The sequence below is a fragment of the Symphalangus syndactylus genome, chromosome 4 (genome assembly GCF_028878055.3).
Source record: "Symphalangus syndactylus isolate Jambi chromosome 4, NHGRI_mSymSyn1-v2.1_pri, whole genome shotgun sequence".
Lineage (NCBI taxonomy): Eukaryota > Metazoa > Chordata > Mammalia > Primates > Hylobatidae > Symphalangus > Symphalangus syndactylus.
This window is the reverse complement of record NC_072426.2, coordinates 70886204-70907203: the sequence shown is the minus strand read 5'-3', so window position 1 is coordinate 70907203 and position 21000 is coordinate 70886204.

The window sequence follows — 21000 nt, the reverse complement described above, 5'->3', positions numbered from 1 at the left end:
ACGCCATGCTCCTTGGTGTTATTGTGGCAATAGTGAGTGAGTTCCTGTGAGATCTGGTTGTTTAAAAGTGTGTTGCACCTCTCCTCTCTCTCTTCCTCCTGCTCTGGCCATATGAAGTGCTGGCTCCTTCTTTGCCTTCCGCCATGACTGTAAGTTTCCTGAGGCCTTCTCAGAAGCCAAGCAGATGCCACCATCTTGCTTCCTGTACAGCCTGCAGAACTGTGAGCTAATTAAACCTCTTGCCCTTATAAATTACCCAGTCTCAGGTATTTCTTTATAGCAATGTGAGAATGGACCAATACACTGATCATAAATGCATGGGAAGAGAACCAAAGGATCTTCTTCCTTTGGATCCAAACTGGACTTCGTCCTGTGTGTCTCTTCCCTTGATTGATTTCTTGTGTAACTTTCAACTGTTAAAACAAACACACACACACACTCTCATGCTATGTATAGTGCTTTCTTGGGTTCTCTGAACCATTCTAGTGGATTATTGAACTTGAGGGTGGTCCTGGGGACCCCTAAACTTGCAACTATTGTCTGAAGTAAGGGACTGTTCCATCAGACTTTGCAGTTTGCTAAACTGTACTACAGCCCCTAACTCTAGGGAAATAAATGCTGATTCTTATCCAGTTTTGTGCCTCCCTCCGGGACAAGGCATCCCCAGCGCTAAGGGGACATAGCTTTCCTCTTTCGGGATCAGACCCCTGCATGTGCTGGTGAGTGGAGTTTGGATACAAGTGCTGGGATGTCCACGTGGGTGAGAATGAGTCTCCCCGCAGCATGGAAGGAATGAGAGAACAGAGGGTGGGCTATGGAACAAAGGCCTGGAGCCAGGGCCAGCTCTCCCCACACCACCATATTCCACTGTGGAATTCCAGACAGTTGAGAATTCTAAATTTGAACTTGAACTTCAAGGTCATCATGACAGTATTTTTTTCAAAGCAGCAAGCTACAGCATATTTTATTTAATAGGTTGTTAGCTTGATTTACAGCCTTTAAGTACCTAAACATGTGGTATGTAGGTCTCTATTTGCACTCTTGCCTCAGCCCCCGAAGTGTCAGGAGCCAGCCTGTTGCTGATTGTAAATATTCTGTTTTTAAAGGCTTCTGCTCCATGATAGTGTCTTTTAAGACAGGCTGCTAAAGGTTAACAAAGCATCACATCTACATTTTCACAGATGATCTTGAAATGTATGTAACAGGATGTTAAAATGGGATTTTACTTGTCTCATTTTCTGCTGAGGTTTCAAAAGGCTAAGAATAAAACAGTAAACTAAGTACTCCCACATTCCAAAATGAAGTGCTAGGCCACTGCTCTAGGTTATCTATTGCTGCATAACAGGATGCACCAAAACTTCACAGTATAAAATAGATCTTTTATTTTCTCAAAATTCTTTGGCTCAGAAATTTGTACAGGGCACAGAGGGAATGGTTCACTTCCATGACTAAAGTCTGGGACCTTACCTGGAATACCACATAGCAGGGAACCAGCAAAGGTGGCTTAACTGGGTCATATGGCTGGGGACCTGATGCTTCTGTTGGTTTGGTTCCTCAGCTCTCCTTTGTGTGCCCTTTCCATGTGGCTAGCTTGGGCTTCCTCATAGTATGGTGGTCTGATTCATCAGCCTTCTTACATGCCTGCTGCATTCTCTCCTGAGAGAGACCCAGCGATGAGGAAGAGCAAGAATCGCCTCTACTTCTTGATGAATGGAGCCAGTAAAGCAGGAAATCACATAAAGGGAGAGAAGGAAATGATGGTAGCCACCTTTGGAGATAATATACAACTAGCCACACAGACTTGCAAAGGAGGGAAGTGATGATGTTTTCCCACCCTTAGCTCTATGCCTATCAAAGCTTTAAAAGGTTTAAAGTTGGACATGAGAAAGAGGGCTTCTTTGGAAAAAGTTGTTGGAGCACTGAGGCACTTTTCTTCCTGTGCTTCTCCTTCACCTCAAGCCTAGTAGGAGGGGCTTCAGGGAGACATCACGCTTTGATCCATCTTTCCAGTTTTGACTTTACTGTTTCTCATAATGCAGCTTTTGGCATTTTCCCTCCAGCTACAAACACCATGGTTGAGGAGAATTAGCCTTTTGTACACCCATGTTTGTAGCAGTGTTGATGTTATCCACAACATCCTAAAGGTGGAAGCAATCCAAGTGTCTGTCAATGGGTGAATGGATAAATCAGTTATGATAGGAATCTCTCCAGCCCATGTGAAGAGTGTGAACCTTGAAAGGCCGGCTCTCTCAAGGTTCACACTCTGGCTAACAAGGCCTAAATTCAATTTGGAGCCAAGCGGCAACTTGCTGACTAGAAGTCACACGTTTTTGAGTTCCCGGAAAACCCACATCTGCTTAACTTTGGGACTTTCATAGCTTCCTCTTCCTGTTTATGTTGCCAGAACCAACCAATAGACTATGACCTGTGTCAACAAATCAGAACTCAGCAAGCATCAACCAATCAGATTAAGCAAGTTTGAATCCTTTATTTGTATAAGTGGACCTGAGTGGGAACAGGGCAGGAACTTTCTCTATAAAAGCCCAGCCCCTCCTTTGTTGTCTGGAAAGCACCTTCATTTTACACTGAAAGCTGCATTCCCCTAGTTTGAAAACTGTTTACAGGAATAAAGTCTCTTTCCTCCAAATACCTTTTCAGAGAACTATTGTTCTTAAGGGTTATCCACCAAATCAGAGGATCCCAGAGCTGTGTGCTCGGAGCCTTCAATACTAACAAGGCTGGGAGCTGGGGCACTCCCCTACGCACTCCAGGTCTTATTTATGTAACATGAATTTCCTGCTGGACCTCAGTTCTCTACTTGTGTTTTTATTTCTTGTTGCACAATTAGGCTTCTGGGAAATATCAGTGTAAAAAGTTGGGTTTTTCCTGAGGGTTCTGAGTCAGACAGCAGTAGGAAGTGGGGAAGAGGGACAAAGGAGAGAAAGGACCCGTCCTCCCCCATTTCACTTTTGGCCCAGGCCCAGCACCATCTGGATCCCTTCCCACTGGGGCTCCCCCAGGCATTGGAGAGCACAGAATGGCATCCTTCGTTAGGTTACGATACTTATCAAGTCCAACAAGGCATGGGTGACCCAGCATCGCAATCTTGAGAACACTGCATTCTGCCTTGGCTGGCTGCAAGGAAACACAAGGCAGTCTTTGTTTTTGTTTGTTTGTTTTGTTTTTTGTTTTGTTTTTTTGAGATGGAGTCTTACTCTGTCACCCAGGCTGGAATGCAGTGGTGGTGATCTCTGCTGACTGCAACCTTTGTCTCCTGGGTTCAAGCAATTCTCCTGCCCCAGCCTCCCAAGTAGCTGGGATTACAGATGTGGGCCACCACATCCAGCTAATTTTTCTACTTTTAGTAGAGATGGGTTTTCACCATTTTTGCCAGGCTGGTCTCGAACTCCTGACCTCAGCTGATCCATCCACCTCAGCCTCCCAAAGTGCTAGGATTATAGGTATGAGCCACTGTGCCCAGCCTCATGAAGAGCAGTCATCTGAGAGCTGTATTTGAAACCCAGATGATAGATCCATTTGTGATGAACGCTTAGAATGACTGAATCTGGGCTTCTCCAAGACTCTGCTCCTGCCTTCACCCATAAATCTCGCAGAAAGCCATTCACTAGCCTGTCATGGTTTTAAATGTGGCCCACAGTTCCTTGTTACTGACCCCACCTTGGGAGGTGAGGTCTATACCTCTCCCTTGAATCTGGGACAGCTAGGGATTGCTCCCTCCAATAACATATAGCAGAAAGTAAGTCAAGGTGATGGTAGGGATAGGGTCTATAAGGCAGGCAGTGGGCATTGCCTCCCCCAAGGACTGCCCCTCTGGGCTCTTTACCTGTCAGTTTGAGCTTGGCCCTCTGGCTGTCCCTGTTCCTGCCCGGTGCATAACCACGTGCATGAACAAGCCATCTGGAAATGTGTCCTCCTTCCTCCACTGTCTCAGTCCCCAGCCCTTTGAGTTGTCCAAGAACCATAGAGCAGGGACAAGCCACCCTTGCTTTGGCCCTTCCGAATTCCCCAGCCCCGATCAGCCGGCATCTTAAGATAGTTGTTTCACCTACGACCTTCTGGGGTGCTTTCTCACACAGCATTAGCAACTAGAACACTGTCTCTGCATCTCCCCTTCAACTAGAATTAATAGAGCGCTTTGTTGGTTAAATAAATGTTTAAAATCGAGAACAAGGACTTACCCCTAGTGAAGATCCAGGTACAAGTATTCTCCTGAGAGAGAGCTGAAGATGCCAGGCCTCTCAAAGGCCAGGCTAAGCACCGGCACAGTATCACTTCCTCCATGTCCAGTTGGTCAAAGCAAATCACAGGGCTGGCCCAAGTTCAAAGAGGAAGAGCAGGAATCGCCTCTACTTCTTAATGAATGGAGCCAATACAGAAGGAAATCACATATAGGGAAAGAAGGAAATGATGGTGGCCACCTTTGGAGATAATATACCACCTTTGGAGACAGGCCAGGTACAAAGGCAGCATCTCTTGTTTTGTTTTGGGGTTTGTTTGCATGAGAACACGTGTTTCTCCAGTCGTTACATAGCTTCCACAAAGGCAGGCTGGCCCTGGAAAACTTCCTGAGCCTGGTTTGGATGGGGGTAATGGCAGCAGATTCCCCTCCCCCCGCCTTTTTTTTGTTGCTTCCTGGAGCTGCCGGGAGATGAAAGAGTCAGCAAAGAGTCGAGTCCCACGGGCTTCCTGCTACTAGGACACGGATCACAGCCCATCATTTTTTTCAAAGGCATGGGGCGGGAGAGGGGGAAGGAAAGCAACAATATGAGGAAATTTACATGGCAGCCTTGGGATTCACCTCGGATTTCCTTTACAGGAAGGAGGTGACAATATTATTACTGATTCATTGATTTTTCCAATGGGAGACAGTTGAAGACACACGGGCAGGAGCTGATGGTGCCCGTCAGCATTCATTCTGCAGTTGGAATTGATTTTTATACAACATACATCTTTAAGGAGTCTCCAGAGAGTGTGTGAAGCAGCGTAAACTCAATCCGTATTGCTCACCAGATTGGGGATTTCATATTTGCCAATTTGTGTGATCAACTCCATAGGACAGGTTGTGTCCTGTTTGTTTTAGGGTTGAGTGAAGTGACTTGTTCAAGACCACTCAGCTATGGCACGGCAGCCCCAGGGTTTAGGCTTCAAGTTCTTTGATGGCAAGTAATAGACAGAGAGTCTAGCTAAGTTAACCACAAAGTCACAGGGGAATTTATTGGAAGAGTTTGAGGGGGCTCCTAGGATTTTAGAACCAGGCTTACAGAGGACAGGGACGAGTGCTTTCTCGGGGTTTTACGATTTGGGGGCAGTCTTATCCAAGAACCACCACTCAAATGAATGAACTCTGATAGCTTTATGTCTTTTCATCACTCTGTTTCTTGTCTTCCTCCACACAAGGAGGGATCGTGATTCAAATCCCGGAGAGGCTCCTGGGTTAGGAAGAGCTCACTTGGTCTTGCTTGTGTCAAGCGAATATCCCTTAACCAGAGGAAGACATGGAGCCTTGAGTAACCATCTCCCCCAAACTCATCTCATAAGAGAGGAGTAATTCTATCCTCCCTCCCCCAGACTGGACTGCAACTACCAAAGAAGGAGGAGTGGACGCTGAATGACCACAAGAACAAAACCTGCCCACTCCGTCAGCACGACCCAATGCCCAGTCCAGAGTCTTCTCACTGCCTTAGCTCCACAGGGGACTTTGTACTCCTACAGAGCTCTGTACCTGAGATGATATTACCCTGCCCCTCCATGAAAGGCATTCCAAGAGGGAAGAATGCCTAAGGGAACAAACACAGGGGCTTCTCCTCTGGGTCACATGTGGACTCAGCTGGAATAAACTTTCGAACCCCGGGCAGATTAGAAGTGCATCTTATTTATTACCTTCTAGGCTGCTCTGTATAATGCCTGAGCCACAGGCTTGATAACAAATGCAGTAAAAGTGGGCAAAATGCTGATTTAATGTAACAATATGGGATGGTGATGTAATTTATGTAGTAAACAAGAGTAGCTATTGAGTTATAAATAATCAGTCTATAGCAATCTTGAATATCTCTGATACCAGATGTGTAGTAAATACAATCACTTTATAGAAATTCCTTTCCTTTGAAAAGATGAGGAAACGATTTATAATATAAAGTTACATGTGTGCCATGTGCCGCTCACATGGGCTTTATTTTGTGCTTTTGGTTGGATTTGTTTAACTCTTCTTTGATCACCCCAGTAGAATAGGCCTGGTTAAGTGTTCTCTGGTTTTGTGTCCCTAAACCATGGTATAGAAAATTGGGGTCGTTTTGCTACATCTAGTCAGTCCCAAAGCTGGCCTATTGCTTTAGTAATCTAAGTTGCATATCCACTGAATAAAGCGTCACCCCAAAACCTAGATTTGTGAATCTAGATTGCATACTCACTGAATGAAGTATATGAAGCATATTGTCCAAAAAGTTCATTGTTCTATTGTTCTTTTTTTTTTTTTTTGAGACAATCTTGCCTTATCACCCTGGCTGGAGAGCAGTAGTGCCATCTCGGCTCACTGCAATTTCCACCTCCCAGATTCGAATGATTCTCCTGCCTCAGCCTCCCAAGCAGCTGTGATTACAGGCATGCACCACAGCCCCCAGCTAATTTTTGTATTTTTAGTAGAGACAGGGTTTCACCATGTTGGCCAGGCTGGTCTCGAACACCTGACCTCAGGTGATCTGCCCACCTTGGCCTCCCAAAGTGCTGGGATTACAGGCATGAACCACTGCGCCTGGCCTCATTGTCTTTTCTTAGACCTGTGATTTTTGAAGAGCTCAAGAATTTTCTCTCATCTGGGCTTTAAGTCTTTTAGAGGAAGCCTTCATCGAATTTTGAAGGCAGAATTTCTAACAGATTTTGATTCATGACACCCTCTAAAAGGCTAAATCCTGGACAATCCCTCTAGCTCTGTGATCCTTTTTTGTTTCCTTGCTTTTCCATTCAACGTAACCACCATCCTGAAGTCTGTGTTCAGGATTCTCTTACTTTCCTTTTTATGTATTGTCATTTCATCAGTATGCCTTCTAGGAATTTTTTTTTTTTTTTTTGAGACAGGGTCTCACTCTGCTGCCCAGGCTGGAGTGCAGTGGAGCGATCTATCATGGCTCACTGCAGCCTCCACCTCCTGAGTGCAAGCCATCTTCCCACCTCGGCCTCCCGACTAGCTGGGACTGCAGGTGTGTGCCACCACACCTGGCAACTTCTAAATTTTTTGTAGAGATGGGGTCTCCCTATGTCACCTGCTGGTCTTGAACTCCTGGACTCAAGTGATCTGCCTGCCTCGGCCTCCTAAAGTGTTGGGATTACAGGCATAAACCACCTCACCCAGCCTGAAAAATATTTTTATATTTATTGTTTTTAACCCTATAAAATTAAACTGGTTAACAGCTACGTGGGTGTATTCATTATATTATTTTGGCTCCTTTTGAGTATCTTAAATATTTGAAACATTTTTATGATTTGCATATTTCTAAAAAAATTGTTTCTAAAAATTCTTCTAAATATTTCTATGGCATAAGAAAGAGAAACAGTGGTTTTGAAAGTTGATGTCCAGGAATATCTGTGGACATATGTTTTTCAAGATAGCATCACATGGTGAAAATTTGGCTCCTTATAAAACTGGGATTTCCACTGAGATCATTTAGAAAATCTTTATAAAGTATAATGGCCAGTGTGGGAAGAGATTCCACTATTAATGTATCAGGTTTATCATCCACCAAATAAATGGCATGACATCAGAGAGCGAAGCCACGCCAATTTTCCGAGGCCTATGCCTCGCTTTTCTGACTTGTCTTTCCCCATCTCCTCTCTCACCCGTCAGCATTTTATCCCCAGCCCCGCTCAGTCTTCTCAGGAAGTCAGGCACTTCCAGGGATTAGAAAAGCACATCCCAGACATGCATCCCTCTGTGGCGCCGGGAACTCAGCATTCTTTTTCTCCTAGGAGAATTAGCACTTCTGAAAACAGACCTAATTCCATTAGGGAGGTTAGTGCTCGTAGCCATGATTTTCACAAAGCTGGATGAAGACTTGGGAAAGCATGTCTCGTTACCCGGCTTGAGGCACTTGGGAAGTGGGGAGGACAGTTAGGTAGGTTTAAAAAAAAAGTCATTGCGAAGGGCCGGGCGCAGTAGCTCACACCTGTAATCCTAGTACTGTGGGAGGCCGAGGCGGGCGGATCACTTGAGGTCAGGAGTTCGAGACCAGCCTGCCCAAGATGGTGAAACTCTGTCTCTACCAAAAAATACAAAAAAAAAGTTAGCTGGGAGTGGTGGCGTGCACCTGTAATCCCAGCTACTCGGGAGGCTGAGGCATGGGAATCACTTGAACCCTGGAGGTGGAGGTTGCAGCGAGCCGAAATTGGGCCATTGCACTCCAGCCTGGGTGACAGAGTAAGATCTTGTCTCAAAAAACAATGGAGAAGCCCCTCTTTCTCTCGCACATCTCCAAGGAGAATCTTTGATGCCAATAAAGAGAGAATACTTGCCAGCACCCAACACCATGGCAGGCACAGAATTAGGAGCTTTTCGGATGTTCCCATATGAAATCAACAAACTTTTGCAGTGGACTTCGCTATTTCCATTTTACAACTACAGAGGCTGGGACTCAGAAAGGATAACTTCCTTACCCAGTCTCACAGCTTGCAGGTGGCAGCATTAAAATACCCTGTCTCCCAAGCCCATGTCCCTGCCAGTATGCTGGGACATACTGCATTTCCTTTGTCCAGAGGTTGTGTGAAAAACACCTTGCTTCTGCTTCCAAAATAAAGACAGAGATGCTTATTGCTTCTGGCCAGAATAGCCTTCTTAACAGTGAGGGGCAGAGTAATCTTTGCTTTGCCCTTTAGAGAACCATCGAGTTCAGTTTTTGCCAATTATCAAGGTTCTGCCAGTAGGTGAGTGAATGACAGGTAGCAAGTTGAAATACTTAGCGGCTCAAGCCAGTAGCTTCTGGGCCCATTAATCCATCTTGGTCTGGACATGGAATGATGTGTCCACACTTTGTAGGACCCTTTCTTCAAGAAAGCAGCTAGAGGCCAGGCGCAGTGGCTCACACCTGTAATCCCAGCACTTTGGGAGGCTGAGGCGGGTGGATCACTTGAGGTGAGGAGTTCGAGACCAGCCTGGCTAACATGGTGAAACCCTGTCTCTACTAAAAAATACAAAAATCACCCAGACATGGTGGCGTGTGCCTATAGTCTCAGGTACTTGGGAGGCTGAGGCATAAGAACTGCTAGAAGCAGGGAGGCAGAGGTTGCAGTGAGTTGAGATCATGCCACTGCACTCCAGCCTGGGCTACAGAGCAAAAGAAAAGAGAAAGAGAAAAAGAACGAAAGAGGGAGGGGGGAGACAGAGAGAAAGAGAGAGAGAGAGAGAGAGAGAGACAGAAAGCTAGAACTTGCCTATGATTCATTTAGAATACACCTCTGAACCTCCGGAAATGTTTCCCTCGTTGCAATAGTATTTTACCTCTTCATCAAATCCAACTGCATTCAACAACCTTGGATACAATTAAAATTGGATGACACCAAAGGAGTTCAGGAAATGCCACCCCAAAACGTGATGCTTTGGTATGCTGAGTACTTTGAACTGAGGGCTTCTGGGGAACAGCAGATGCCGGCAGACGTTTCCCTGAGCTCCCCTGCCAAGAGACAGATCCTCCAAAAGGAACTCGAAGGTCGTGAATCCCCTCCGGGAATCTTACCAACCAGAGAAGAAGAACTCAGATCATAAGAAAGGAGAATGAAGGTTGTGTTACCACCACCCTTAAGAAGCCCCAAGCCCCTATTCCTTTCAGTCGCTCAGGATGCTAAATAAAAGCTTCAATCAGGCCGGGCGCGGTGGCTCACGCTTGTAATCCCAGCACTTTGGGAGACCGAGGCGGGCGGATCACGAGGTCAGAAGATCGAGTCCACAGTGAAACCCCATCTCTACTAAAAATACAAAAAAATTAGCCGGGCGTGGTGGCGGGTGCCTGTAGTCCCAGCTACTTGGAGAGGCTGAGGCAGGAGAATGGCGTGAACCCGGGAGGCGGAGTTTGCAGTGAGCCAAGATTGCGCCACTGCACTCTAGCCCAGGCAACAGAGCGAGACTCCGTCTCAAAAAAAAAAAAAGCTTCAATCATCTGACCCTTTTTGGAAGCTCCTAATTTGTGGGACTCCATGCATAATTAACTATGGTTTTTCCCTGTTCATCTGGATTATGTCAATTGAACTCATAGCCCAGCCAGGGAACCTAGACGGGTAGAGAAAGGCATTTTCTGCTGTCCTACAATACTTACCTCGGTTATTTCAGACAGACTGGCAGAAGTCTGTTGGATAAATTTAAGGTGCTGGAGAGGCTGTATCCTTGGAAGCTTTATCTTGACAGCACTGTTTGTCCCAGTCACAGAGTCAAGTTTCTGCAGCTCAAGACAGACACACTGTAGCCCAGCTCGGCCCTGCTTCAGACTAGATGGGATGAGGACTGCAGAAGTAGGGGGTGGAGAGACAAGGAGAGCAGAGCTGCACCCTGAGCTCTTCAAGTGACAGAGCTGTCGCGCCCCTATGACTCAGTGTGGCCCTGCCTCCCTGTGGGCATTGAGGGCACCACCCCAAGGAGACACTGCCCTGGGCCCTGCCCGGGAAGGTTGGCCCAGCTCAGAACCCTGGCCGAGGACAGTGTGCATTCGTGCTCCATTGGAAAGCGGCAAGGAGCTTACAAGCATGACTCGGGCCTGGAATCGAGGCCTTGTTTTCCACTCCTCCCTGCCAGGGCCCCTCAATCATGATCCTGGACACCCCTGCAGAGCCCGTCCCAGCCCGTCTGTGAAGAGCTGGCAGGCAGTGGCCGATTTCATGGGGCTCTAGGAGTGTGGCCAGCAGAGAGGAGGGAGAGACGGCAGGCTTCTTTGTCCCTGGAAGCCAAACTGGGCTCTAAGCTACTTCCCAAATGGAAAACACGCCCAACCAGGTGGCTTCTCAGGGCCACCCAGCCTTGCTCAGGTGCAGGGTATGAAGGGTTAACAGCCTAAAGAGGGGACCTTCTTGCATTAATCCTGACCATCCCAGTAGAGGCTGAAACCAGGCAAAGCAAAAGGAGAAAACAGAGGCTCAGTTGAAAACTCAGACATTTTATCCTTGATTAAAAAAAAAAAAAAAAAGACAGCAAAAACTCTCTAAAAAATCTCTCCTTGCTGGCAAAATTTTGCTGTTGCTCAGAACATCCTCTGCTGGTCCATTCTCAAGCAAAACCTCGAAATCCTGTAATTAGGTACCAAAGAGGTAGAAAAAAGCATTAAACCCAGAAGTTAAAAAAAAAAAATAGCAAGGCCGGGCACAGTGGCTCACTCCTGTAATCCCAGCACTTTGGGAGGTCGAGGCGGGCAGATCACTTGAGGTCAGGAGTTCGAGACCAGCCTGGCCAACATGGTGAAACCCCATCTCTACTAAAAATACAAAAATTAGCCAAGTGTGGTGGCATGTGCCTGTAATCCCAGCTACTTGGGAGACTGAGGCAGGAGAATCGCTTGAATCCGGGAAGTGGAGGTTGCAGCAAGCCGAGATCACACAACTGCACTCCAGCCTGGGCAACAAAGTGAGACTCCACTAAAAAAAAAAAAAAAATGGCAGCCAAGTCCTTCCCTCTGAAGCAGTGCTTCTCACACTTTCCCATGCATAAGAATTCCTGGGGGTCAAAGACAAGTACTGATCTGATTCAGCAGCTGGGGCTGAGGGTGACATGGGTACAGTCATAACAAGATCCTGCCTTTCTAAGGAGCTCTTGCGTGAAACAATTGCTGCTGGTCCTCAGACCACACTTGGATAGAAGGGTCTAACATATGATGGTTTTGAATGTAGAACATTTTAGCAAACACAAATGTTTCGAAAGATATATGGATATTTATTCATTAGTTCATTCATCCATTCATCCAATATTTACTGACTATGTGCAACATGCCTTCTGCACTAAGCACCAAGGAAATAGATGACCCAAATATAGACCTCAAGATGCCCAGAGTTCTGCTGTGAACCCTTCCACTAATTTACCTTGAGCACTCAGGTGTCTTAAGCTCTCCTAATTAATAGGTAAAGTGGGCACAGAACAAGTGCTGTTAATCAAACAAATGGAGCAGTCCAAAGCAGGTGTGTTAGCAAGCATCGTTGAAGCAACTTCTCAGTCAGTTGACTGCTATTTGATACTTACTCCATTCTTGACGTTATGCTGGGAATTCTGCAGGATAAAGAATACCTATGGGGCAGGCACAATGGCTCACGTCTGTAATCCCAGCACTTTGGGAGGCCAAGGCGGGAGGATCATTTGAGGCCAGGAGTTTGAGACCAGCCTGGGCAATGGAGCAAGACTCCGTCTCTATAAAAAATAAAAAATTAGCTAAGCATGGTGGTATATGCATGTAGTCCTAGCTACTTGGGAGGCTGAGGCAGGAGGTCTCTTAATTTTAATTAAATGAAATTTTATTTTACATTTTTATTTATTTTATGACTATAAAAATAAAGTATATTCAGTGCAAAATAACTTAAATAATGGCACATAGAAAATAAAAGTAAAAGCCCCCGAAAATCCCATATACCAAAGAATAGTAAGTTTTGTGTATATTATTCTATAATTTTTATATACATATGTGTGTATATGTGTATATTATAGATGCTAAATACATAATGAGTGAACTTACTTTATTCTCTAAACAAGATACAGTAGACTTTTTCAAAGTCAATTCTTTTGCTTCTTATATTTCAGTCCATTTGTGCTTCTTTAACAAAATGCCTGAACTGGGTAATTTGTAAATAATAAAAATGTATTTATCACAGTTCTGGAGGCTGGGAAGTCCAAGGTCAACGGCCAATAGGTTTGGTGTCTGGCGAGGGCTGCTCTCCACTTCCAAGATGGCACCTTGAATGCTGTGTGTTCTCACCTGGCGGAAGGGACAGAAAGACAAAGGTGCCTATCTGGTTCTCTCCAGCCATTTATAAGTGACCAATCCCATCCCGAGGACAGAGTCCTCATGGTCTAACCACCTCCTAAAGGCTGTACCTCTTAATACTATCACACTGGCCATTATGTTCCAATATATGAATTTCAGGCACACATTCAGACACACAGCAGTCTCAATATGTTTAACATTTTGCATTGAGTTTCATTTTGTAGTTTATATAATTTATCACCAGTGCCTTATTGGTGGACATTTGGACAGTTTCCTTTTTTCTATAATAAAGAATGTGATGACAAAACCTTTGAATGTATATCTTTGCATGTTTCATTTCCATTAAATATATTTTAACGAGGAATTATTGGGTAAAAGGAGATGACCTCAAATATTGCCAAATTGCTCATTACAAAAGCTATAGCAGTTTTAGCCAGGCATGGCGGTGGGCACCTGTAGTCCCAGCTATTCAGGAGGCTGAGGCAGGAGAATCGCTTGAACCTGGGAGGCAGAGGTTTCAGTGAGCAAAGATCAGATCGTGCCATTGCACTCCAGCCTGGGCAACAGAGCAAGACCCAGTCAGAAAAAAAAAAAAAAGGTGTACCAATTTAAACTCTGACAAAATGTATAACAGCAGCAACTCTCAGTACGTTTTTAATCTTCAGGAATCAAATAGGATTTTATTATTTTTGTAATTTGCATTTCTTACATCCTAGTGATGCTGAGAATCATAGTTTTAGCCATTTGTATTTCCTTCTTTAGCGCCTTCCCTGTTTGTAGCTTCTTGCTTATTTTTCTGTTAGGTTCTTCTTTTTCTTATTGATTTATAGGAGCTTTTAATAATCCCTGCATATTCAGTCTTTTAAAGTTGCCATGTATGTTGTAAATATTCTTTCCAAGTTGGAAGAAGCATTATAACTTAGTTAAAAACATGAACTTTAAAGTTCAAATCTTGTACCTATAGTAAAGTACTATACAGAGGATTAAATCAAAATAATGCTTATAAATTTCTTACTGCAGGGCTTGAACTTAGTAAGTGCTTTAAAAAGTCATTTATAAAATAAGTGTTTGCTTGCAATTTCCTTACAGTATCTTTGGCGTGTGTGTGCATATACATACACATTACAGTATCTTTGGTGTGTGAGCATGTACATATATATATTTAGTTTAGCTGAATAGCTCTCTTAATTCTTCCTCCCACTGTGACTTAGTTAAGAAAGGTTTTGTTTGCCCAAAAATTATAATTATACTCCGGTATGTTTACATCGGACTTTTCCCTTTTTTGTTTTGTTTTGTTTGTTTTTGTTTTTAAGAGTCTGTGCCCTTTGCTCTAATTATTTCCCTACATATTCCATGCAGTCCCTTGCCTTCTCGGCCTCCTTTCTAGTTGGGTCAGCTCTGTGTCTGCAGCTGCAGGTGGTTGGGGACACAGGCCACCCTGCAGTGGCTGCAGATCTGCAGAGAGCCTGCACCAGCCCGCACAATCCCACATTTCACTTCCCACTCTATAGATCGCTACGTCATCCTTTCTCTTCTTTCCCACCTCACGCTTCCCACTCTCAACTAATAACCTGGCTCTACAAGAGGCAAGCGGTGGAGAGCCACTCTCTTCCCACCATTCACCAGCCTCCTGGCCGGTGACCCTCTCCCCTCTCCTTCCTGGCAACTCGGCACCTGGGATCTGCCTCCCTACTGAGCCATCGATTTCTCCCTCACTACTGGATCATTTCCGCATATAAGAAGCTGTATCTTTTTAAAGATTGCCTGTCCCAACCAGGGACAGCTAACCCAGACCCACCTCCTCCTTTTCTCTCTTACCCTTTTGATCCCAACATCTGAAAATGGCTGCCTCTGTTTTCTTCTCTCTCCCCAGCCCTCTCTGCTCAGCCATCCCCTCCGTTTTCAGCACCCTGCGCCTCAGCATCTCTGTTTTCCCAAAGGTTCTGCGCATCCTCATCTTACTCCAACTCTCACCAACATCCCACGGAGCCCATCTCTACTGCTTACCACATTTTCTCCACTGATTTCTAGGTTGTTACTTTCCAGGTTATCCTCCTATTTCACCAACAGCTCTTTCTGGGTCTCTGTAGCATTTTCTGCCTCCTCCTACTTACTAAATAGCGAAGTGTCCCAAGCTTCATTGTCAGCCCCCCATGCTTCCTCATCCACACTCACACAAAGAGCACCTCGGCCGGGCACGGTGGCTCGCGCCTGTAATTCCAGCACTTTGGGAGGCCGAGGCTGGAGGATCATGAGGTCAGGAGATCAAGACTATCCTGGCCAACATGGTGAAACCCTGTCTCTACTAAAAATACAAAAATTAGCCTGGCATGGTGGCTTGGGCCTGTAGTCCCAGCTACTCAGGAGGCTGAGGCAGGAGAATCACTTGAACTCAGGAGGCAGCGGCTGCAGTGAGCCAAGATTAGACCACTGCACTCTAACCTGGGTGACAGAGCAAGACTCTGTCTCAAAAACAAACAAACAAACAAAAAACAAAGAATACCTCATCTGGTCACCTATGTTAAGCACCACATGCTGTTAGGATTCCTAAATTTATATCTCTAGCCCTATTTCTCCCTGACATCCAGACCCATATACTCAGCTATCTAATTAACATCCTCACGTGGATGCCGAGTAGGCATCTCAGACTTAACATAGCCCAGACCAGGAGCACCATGTTTTGTTGTCCAACCTGTGCACTGCCTAAAGGCAGCCATCCATGGAAGGAACAGGGGCTGAGATCCAGCCCATATTAGGTTTGCAAAGCCATGAGCTCTGGTGTGGGGCTTTATCCACACTGCGGAAAAGGTACCTTTTGATATAGGGAGTGCCTTCTCTAATTTTCAGGAAGGTGCCATAGAGGCTTGCTGTAGTCCTGGCCAAAATACATCTTTTGATTTTCTTTTTTCCCTACCCTGTATCTGCTACGGTCAGAATATGGCACCATTCCATTGTGAGGAGGAAAAGAGACAGAAAAGGAGAAGAAAGAGGAAAGAAAGCAGAGGGGAAGGGAGACATGGGGGAAGAGGAGAAGGAAGAAGGGAAGGGAAGGGAAGGGGAGGGAGGGGTAGAAGAAGGGACAGGAAGGAAATTTAGCTTCTTTATTTTCATTACATCCAATGTGATTCTCAAAGTTAGACTGGGTCTGACCCCTTCTCCCCCCATCTTCTGCTACACTAATGGTTTAAGCCACCCTCACCTCTCCCCTGCAAAGTCTCCCTCTCCGCAATTCTTCTTCCACTACACAGACAGATGCTTGCCATTTTTTTTTTTTTTTTTTTTTTTTTTCTGAGATGGAGTCTTGCTCTGTCACCCAGGCTGGAATGCAGTGGCATGATCTTGGCTCACTGCAACCTCCACTTCTTGAGTTCAAGTGATTCTCCTTCCTCAGTCTCCCAAGTAGCTGGGTTTACAGGCATGTGCCACCACACCTAGCAAATTTTTCACAATGTTGGCCAGGCTGGACTCAAACTCCTGACCTCAGGTGATCCACCCGCCTCAGCCTCCCAAAGTGCTGGGATTACAAGTGTTAGCCACGGCACCTGGCCTTTTTTTTTCTTTCTTTTTGAAACAGGTGTCTGCTGTGTCACCCAGGCTGGAGTGCAGTGGTGTAATCATAGCTCACTGCAGCCTCAACCTTCTGGGCTCAAGCAATCTTCCCATCTCAGCCTCTCTAACAGCTGGAATTGTAGGTGCTTGCTACCATGCCCTGCTAATTTTTAAATATTTTTTTGTAGAGACAGGGTCTCTTGGTTGCACAGGCTGTTGGCCTCAAGCAGTCCTCTCACCTTGGCCTCCCAAAGTGCTGGGATGACAGGCGTGAACCGCCATGTCTGTCTCACATGCTTTCTCAGACGCAGATAATAGCTTACCATTCATCTGCTTGAAACCCCCCAATGTCTTCCATTTAAACCAAACCAAACCCAAGCCCTTTCCTACAAATTATAACTTATCCAACTGAATCTTCTACCACTGTACCCTAGGCCAGCTGAGCTCCAGCCATACCAGCCTTCTTCCTGTCTCAAATATGACAAGCCATCACTGTCTCAGGACCTTTGCACTTGCCACACCTTCTCCCACATCTTCACAGCCACCTTCTTTTCAATATTCAAGTCTGAAGTTAAAAATAAACTCTTTGGCCGGGCACGATGGGTCACGCCTGTAATCCCAGCACTTTGGGAGGCCGAGGCGGGTGGATTGTCTGAGGTCAGGAGTTCGAGACCAGTCTGGCCAACATGGTGAAACCCCGTATCTACTAAAAATACAAAAAAATTTAGCTGGGCGTGGTGGCATGTGCCTATAATCCCAGCTGCTCGGTAGGCTGAGGCAGAGGAATTGCTTGAACTAGGGAAGTGGAGGTTGCAGTGAGCCGAGATCACACCGCTGCACTCCAGCCTGGGTGACAGAGCAAGACTCCGTCAAAAAAAAAAAAACAATCCTTATTGACCAAACTGGCAAAACAGTGACTCCCTCTCCACCATCACTTTCTGCCTCATTTCTCCATTTTATCTTCCCTACTGCACTACCCAGCTCTGAAATTACTGTATCTACCTCTTTGCCTCCTTATGAGCAGTCTGTCCCAACATCTCACCACATCAGCGGAAGTCCAGGATCTCTTTGCTCTGTTCCCATCCCGTCCTCCAATGTTGTGAACAGGGTCTGGAGCTAGGTGAGTTGATTGAGTCAGTGGCCTGGGAGGCAGAAATGGTGCCGGCTGGAATGATCCGGGGTACACAGAGGGAAGGAGGAAAGAGAAGGGGAAGGGAAGGAGACAGGAAAATGAAGACATGGAGCAGGTTGCAAGGAGAAGCAGCCTAAGGTGGAGCAGGACCGGAAGACAGAAAACACAAGCAGAGGAAATGAGCTTGCACCTTGGCACCAGACGGTGAGATCCACTGAGCCCACATCTGATGCCCTTCTGCCAAGGCCCTGCCACTCATGTTTACAGAGCTAGGGGCTCTCAGCTCTACTGCTATGGGGTACAGTCTTAAAGCCCTGGAAGGCACGTGGTTGGAGGCACCTATGATCACTAATTCTTTTATTTATTTATTTATTTATTTATTTATTTATTTTTGAGATGGAGCCTCACTCTGTCGCCTAGGCTAGAGTGCAGTGGCATGATCTCGGCTCACTGTAACCCCCATCTCCTGGGTTCAAGCAATTCTTGTGCCTCAGCCTCCCAAGTAGCTGAGATTACATGCGCATGCCACCACACTCGGCTAATTTTTGTATTTTTAGTAGAGACGGGGTTTCACCATATTGGCCAGGTTGGTCTCGAATTCCTGACCTCAGGTGATCCGCCCACCTCGGCCTCCCAAAGTGCTGGGATTACAGGCGTGAGTCACTGCACCCAGCCCTATGACCACTAATCCTTAATGCTGCCTCCAGTCCAGGTGAGGGGCTGCTAACAAGCTCAATGAAGTCAGCAGAAAGCAAGCTGTGAAGGGCTGAGTTTCTGCTGGGCCTCATGATCTCACCCCGCCTGACACTCTAGGGGTGTTGGAAGCAAGCCTCAGTTTCTCCTTCCTTTCGTGTTTCCCTGGGCCCCTGAGACCTACCAAGAGCTTGGATAATAGACGTCAATGGCAATTTGAGCATTTGCGATGCAAGACGATTGTGAAGGCTGCCACAGCTAGAACTTGCCTCTTGCAGGAGGACAAAGGTAGGGCAAAAAGTCTAACTGTGAAGTCTCCTGACAGCTGTTTTTCTCAATATTTTCATACCTTCTTCTTATCAGTTCAGGAGTGGAGGCTTTTTGCCGGCTGAATGTGCGTCTTCTGCTTTCAAAACAAAAACCCTTTCCCAGTAATCTTCAAAAGTATTATATTCCTGACTGGACAAAGGAGGGGATGGGGCCTCTCCCTAAAGAGACCCCCAAGGCCTGGCGTGGTGGCTCATGCCTGTAATCCCAGCACTTTGGGAAGCCAAGGCGGGTGGATCACCTGAGGTCAGGAGTTTGAGATCAGCCTGACCAATATGATGAAACTCCGTCTCTACTAAAAAAATTAAAAAAATAAAAAAATAAAAAAATTAGCTGTGCGTGGTGTCATGTGCCTATAATTCCAGCTACTCAGGAGGCTGAGACAGGAGAACTGCTTGAACCCAGGAGGCACAGGTTGCAGTGAGCTGAGATCGCACCATTGCACTCCAGCCTGGGCAACAAGAGAAAAACTCCGTCTCAAAAAACAAAACAAAACAAAACAAAACAAAACAAGATACCCCCGAGGTAAGGTCTGTGCCACCCTGGCTATCTCTGCTATCTCTGCAGTGACTTCAGCTCTGACATTTGACCAGTAATAACCTATTCCACCCTGCCAGTGCTCACATTTGGGCATTTATTTTGATGAAGGGGGACCCAGAAGGGAAGGAGAAAACAGACAGATACAGGTCGCCGAAACAAAACTGCTCTAGTGCTGCTGGAAATTCATCCTACCCCCACCCAGGCAACTTTTCTAGGTGCTGTTTTCTCCTTGGGTTTCCACACACCCTTCCCCATCTCTGTGGCATTATGATCACACACACACTGCTTGCAAGTCAGCACGCCCTGAATGTGCTTATCTTCAAAGCCATCTCAGACTTGTTTTTGCACCCTCAGAAGATAGATGGTTGTGGCAGGTGTAAAATGACATCAGCAGCAGTCATTCAGGGAGGCTCTCAGCCAACTTTCTGTCTGTTTAAAATATCGGGGCTTGGCCTGAACACAGGATTTCGGAGCAAAGTATGTTGTAAAGCCCACCTGGGTAAACTCACAGAGATTCTCACTGTTTGTCTCTTCTGCACGTCAACCAGGGGTTTTATTTCCCCACATTTCTTCTCCTGGGAACATCAGAACTCTGGGTTCCTTTGAATTGTCTGTGAAATCCTGCAGCAATAAGTTAGCTGAACCTTGAAAAGAAGTAGACAAAACTCTAACCTTGTATGGTCTTAAGCAAGAGGAATGACTTGCAGAACACTGAGCAGTGACAGCCCATATAAAAATTATTTTGTTGGCAGAGACTTAAACAAACTGTGCAGTCAACCACATGGTTTACAAAGGAAAGATCTGCTAATTGAACAGCATTGCTCAGCACATGGACGACAGCCCAGAGCTTAAATTTAGCTAGATGCTCAATCCTCAGTCTACACTAGTACCCAGCTGCATAGTGGAGGATTCTTTCCATCCCAGTGGGAAGATGAGGAGAGGAAGAGGTGAAAGTTGCGTGAAAGGTAATCCGCTGTGCTGAATGAGGGTCTGAACGGTGAAATCAAACCTTCATCTTCCCTTACCCATCTAGAAAGTTCATGTCACATCTCAGAAGAGCTCTGCTTCCCTGGATTCCTAGTATTCGTTGATTCAAAAACTCCATTGGCAATTGGTTTATTAACACTTATAGTTTGTACGGATTTCTCCCTGCTCACGTTCAGGGGAACTTGGTGTAAACATTTCCTGGTTCATTCATTGAACCAGTTCACCTGTCTTTCCAAAGGGCAGGAGATTGAAGTCACAGACATCAGGGGACCTGTCTGTGGCGTCTGTCCCCACATTGATGGTGTGGGTGTTCTCAGCTGATCTTAGCCAGGGGTTCCCCTCCTCTCTGCTGAGAATCCTTCTAGAAGCTGTGTTCTCCTCTAAGAGGGTGACATTCCCAGAGAAAGGGGGACAGTCTTTCAGGGCTGACACCCACATTTTGATCCTTGCCCGTGAGTCTCACTGCTCCTTGGCCTCCATGCCCTGTGAGCTTGCACTCCCGCATCTCTCTGACTAGCTCATGCCTTGGTTTACATCTCATTGCATCTGTCAGTTCTCAAACTCACAGCTGTGTTAGGGAAATACTAAGAATAAAATAATTTACACATTTGGAATGCAAGAGGCTTTATAAGGGGACCACAGAACCTCATCCATTCCAGACCTTTGGGATGAAGTGGAGACAGCCACCATGTAAGAGGATTTGGAGTGGAGTTGTAGACATAGGTGTCACCTTTCAGGTCCAGGCTGATGCACATAAAGAGACACGTACTTCGTATTTTAAAATATAATCAACAGGCCTAGTAGGGCTGTTGGAAG